Raw genomic sequence first — 5028 nt, 5'->3', positions numbered from 1 at the left:
ATGAGAGTCCCCATCTTCATGACCGTCTATTCTCATGCATCGATTACGTGAAAAATATAGTAGAGAAATGACCGCACACCCTCTTTCTGATAATGGCACCCCTCACTTTTGTTAACAAATGTCTGATCCACATGGTTCAGGGAATAAGTTAGGGGTGCAAACCCTAGCCCAATCCGAGATAGCTCTCCCTCAACCCTGAACTGAACCAATCCTAGCCCTCTGGTCGAGACAGGTAAAACCTATCACAACCTTAACCCGACATGTCTAACCAGATTTTTCAAATCCAGTTTGAGTTCTGTTAAGCTTAGGGCATATGTTGAAAAAAATAAATATACAAGAAACATAATCGTAATATTTTGAAAATTACAATAAAATTTGAGGAGAGGGGTTGGGTTTTGATCGCGTAGCTTTGTCTAAGGACCCAGTGAAACAACCAAATATTCCAAAAGCTTAAGCTGTTAGTGTTGATGCTATTTAATCATTTATACTTCAAAACCTCCCCTAAGGTGTGGTCGCCTCTTTTGAGTTGGACATAAACGTGGATTTTTAATATGAAGGAGTTATTGGGTTTTTGAACTCAAGACTTGTTATGAGACAATAGCTCTGATACCATGTGAAGAAACCAATTACACCAAAATCTTAAGCTAAGTTGTTAGAGTTGCTGTTATTTTATCATTTATACCTCAACAGCCTCAACCCTAACCCAGCACAAAATTAAAAATGTCAACCCAACCCAAACCGAAATCGGTCACCCAATTTGCCCTCATTGAATAATTCACTAGGATAGGATCTCATTGTAATACAATGTGACCCACCATCTACAGCGTTGTGGATCCCGCCTTTGATCCATCCAATTGTAACATCAAATAATGTTTGTTTTCATGACAAAATAGGTTTCTCAAGTGGTGAGAGAGGAGGTAGGGCGAGTGGCCGGAGGGGAGATTTGAGAGGGTAAAATGACCGAGTAGAGGCCCTACCCATCCTTCACCACTTGAGAAACAAAATTTAGAATTAGATGGTTGGCATAGATTTTAGGTCATAGGAGATCCAAAGCAAGGCTTACCAAGTGACTGTGGGGTAGTCCCAGTGTATTGTATGAGACTATGAGTGCATCACATTATATTACAATAAGGTCACGCCCTAGTGAAGCATTCCTCTGGCAAGGTTTGTCTTGGTACCTAACCATATGCCAAAAGCCCAAGGATTGATGGAACTCGTTAGCTCATGCCCTTGAACCGCTTAGGATCGTAAGAGTTTGCTTGTTGGGAGTTAAAGGGCTATTTTTGGATCCTACATGAGTCTATGGTGGGTATCTATGTGAAATCAAGACCGTTGATTTTGTACCAATCATCTCACATGCTCTTGGTCTCATCACGAACCATCATTCCATGTATAGGATGAACGTTTGGCAAAATCATCGGTTTTTACTTTCCTTGGCAGAACCCTAAATCATCGGTTCCACTCTCTGTCCTTAACTTGGTTACCAATTTATCTTATCATTATTCTATTAATTCATATACACGCTCGTTTGCTTTCATAACATTAGAAGGGCGGCAAACGGAGAGGCGGATCATTTAGCTCGTGAAGGAGTGTCTAGAGAGTCATTAGAGATTTTTTATTTTAACTTCCATGAGGGTTTGTTCTCGTATTCTTCTCCTTTTTTGCTATGTTGCTCTTGATTCCATGACTGTCTTGGTCATGGTTTTTGTAAATAAATCAGCACCATTTTTTTTTTTAAAATTATTTGAATGCGGGAGTAATCCACGGGGTAAATTTTCGCGAAAGTTGTTGAATTATTAATGAAATCTGCATTTACTTCCATAAATTCAACAAGTTTTGATTTATTTGGAATATTTCAAGTATATGATTTTTTTTGGAATTTTGTAATTGTTAAGCCAGTTTTTTGGATAAAATCCCATTATCAGCCCTTAAGTAATGAATCTCTTCTATGTTCAATTTTGTAAACATAATTCGTAAAATACGGACTTTAACAATTTTCTTTTAATTATACAAAGAATTTTGTAACTACTGTTAAAATCAGATCATCATCACTTTAATGAGTTTTTATATGATGTCCGACCGTCAAAGTAACAAGGGCTAGGTGGTTTGCCACCTAGCCCTTGCAGATTTGACGGTCGGCCACCATATAATTTCTCCACTTTAATATTGAGTATCTGTACATAAGTGCAAGCACCTGGGAAATTGAAATTGAAGAATAACTTGTGAAATTCATGTTTAATTAAAAAAAATTGCCCATAATTTTGAGAAGCTTTGATTTATTTTGAGAGTTTTAATGTATAAACACGGCACAGAAAATTGGTATTTTTCAAGAAATTTCCAATTGCTTAGGCCATGTTTGGAAACCTATAAAAAATTTCATGATAAATTAGTATATCAAGTGGTGAGAGACGTAAGACGGGTGGGAGAAGGAGAGACTTGAGAGGGTATGAATGAGTTAAGGTTGAGAATTGAAGTGGGTAAAAAACAAGGAAAAACTTGTCATATTTCGAGTGGAGTTTTTTGTTTACTTAATTTTCAGGCTTTTCTTACCTCTCCTCGCTCAGTCCCTATCGTGCCTATCACTCTGCCCCACTCCCTCACCATTGGGTAAACATGCCCTTAAGAGAATTTTGTAAATGAAGTTCAAATACTAGTTTTGAGTCTCTTTATATAGTTTTTATGTGAAGTCAGTGCGCAAATCAGTATTAAAAAAAAGAGTATAGCAGGTCCCACCTTTTTCGAAGATGCAAACCATTTGTTTGGATTGGCACAATGTGAATAGGTTGGCCCCAAAATTCATTTCCAAAGCATGATCCTTACCCTTTGATCTCTAAAAGGGACGGCGCTGCCGCTATAGGATCATCCTTTGGAGATGATTTTTGGGGCCCAACCTATCTACATTGGGACAATCCAAATGAATGTTTTGGATATGGTAAGTGATATATCCACCCCTTTTTTTTACTTGTAGGAAGGATTCAACAAGCCTGATTGTTACGTACACTAAAGCTGGCTCTCATGTTAAAGTAAATGGGCGAATTTATCATTTCCCTTGAACAAGATGAACCTACTGTATAGTTCTCGAAGACATCATATAAAAGAGAAATTATATGATGCCTGACCGTCAAAATATAGGGCAGAGAGAGAGACAAAATCTCTCTCCCTTGATTTTTAATCCAAGGGAAAGCACCGTTGTTTACTTTTCCTTGGTTCAAAAATCAAGGCAGCAGTTTTTGTCTCCTTCCGCCCTTTGCATTTTGACGGTGAGGCATCATATAATTTCTCCATGTAAAATATCTGAAGTTCCGATTTCACTAAAAGAACATATTTTTTTATTTTTCTCTTCACGAAACATCATAATCACGAGTTCACGACTGAGGTGAACCAATCAAGAATTTGTATCTTTCGTGAGTTTTTATATGGTGCTTGTCTGCTTGAGACCCTACATTGATTGTATAGCATAGGGGGCTCTGCATAGGATACCATATGCTCTTGTTAGGCATATATATATATCTACGAGGGGCATTTGGTTAGCAACCAATGGCAATTAATTTTGTCTTTCTAGCCTTGCATCCTATTGATAAACTTTTTTATCAGCTGATACAACGATGGTTTATTTTCAATGATGTTCCCTCTGTTTCCACGTGTGTTGAAAATCTGATAAACGTGTTTAAAACCTTCGTAAAGTAGTATTCAAGATGACCTGCACGAGATAAATATTGTGGTTTTGGGGCGTTTTTAGTACTAGCTGCTGACATTTGGTGCAAGTTTTAGTGGTGGACTTTTGTGGCGGCCCCTTTGAATTTTGTGTTGGCCTGAGGTTTGTGGCTTTGGGAGGAAAACTTTGATGTGCATGCTTTGGGGTGGAATCAGCACCTCTTGGGGTTGGAAACAGATTCTACCGTAAATGTAAGCTAGAGGAGACAAAGAAGTTGGAGCCCACCTTCTGAAGATGATCCAAATCGTTCATTTGTTGGGCCATAACATAAATAGGATGTCCCCCGTAGATCATTTCCATAGGATGATCCTAACGCTCCGATATGTAGAGTAGTCTATTTAGGGGGTGGCCTAATAAATGAACGGTTTGGATCATCCTGTGAGGTGGGCCCTACTGTACCCTCAGAAAGAAATACTGGACTTCACGCCCACTCACCATATAAAATCTCCACATATTAGTTATGAGTTCTTATTGCATGCAATGATTGGAAATTTTATGGGAATCTTATTCTTGACTGCATTTGTCACTATCTAGTGTTTTTCTAACACTCAGCGAGTGAGAGACGGTTTAGACAACAAGAGAAACGACGATTTGCCGATAGTTTCTAGACAGAAAGAGAGAGACAAAGAGGGAGACAAAGAGAGTAAAATGGCGGAGTGGACAAGGTACCTCGAGAGTGGTGTGTTTTTCCATTCCCATCTCTCTCTCTCTCTCTCTCTCTCAACCAAAATCTTTCGATCAGTACGAAAGAGGTTTTTGGTGTTTTTTACAACCTCTTCCTCCTCCTAAAAACAGATGGCGGAAAACCACCACCAGGTTTGTTCCGATTTTCGTGCTCTCTGTATTAAGTGGTTTTGTCTAGCATGCGCCAGGGTGAGGAGCATAACTCCTCCCTCTGATTCTGTGCATCATGTTAGAGTTTGGTCGATATAATTAATTAGATATTTCCACCTTGCTTTGAGCCTGTTGGGGCCTCATGTTGCAGTAGTTCAAATTGTGACTCGGATGCAACTTCTCTCAATCTTTATTTTCCAAATCCTGTGTGTCAGGTTTTTCTTGCTGCTCTCCCTTTAAAATGCTACGTACCTTTCCAATACGCTAAAAGCTCCAAAGCTGATGGAGCAAATTAGGCTAGACCCTTTAAACCTGTGTAGGCCCCCACTCAAGACCGTAACATAATTGTTACGTACCTAGATCGGTTTGCAATGGATTTGATATTCTTAGAGGGAAGATCCTCTTGACCCACTTCGAGGGAAGGGTCGGCTCTCCTTTGTGCTCAAAACACAATTTTTGGGATAAAATTCTTCATTAAT

The sequence above is a fragment of the Tasmannia lanceolata genome, unplaced genomic scaffold, assembly GCF_043159265.1.
Source record: "Tasmannia lanceolata isolate RefF3 unplaced genomic scaffold, GAP_Taslan_0.1 ptg000015l, whole genome shotgun sequence".
Taxonomy (NCBI): Eukaryota; Viridiplantae; Streptophyta; class Magnoliopsida; order Canellales; family Winteraceae; genus Tasmannia; species Tasmannia lanceolata.
The sequence above is the reverse complement of the archived record's forward strand: the minus strand, read 5'-3'. Positions refer to the sequence as shown.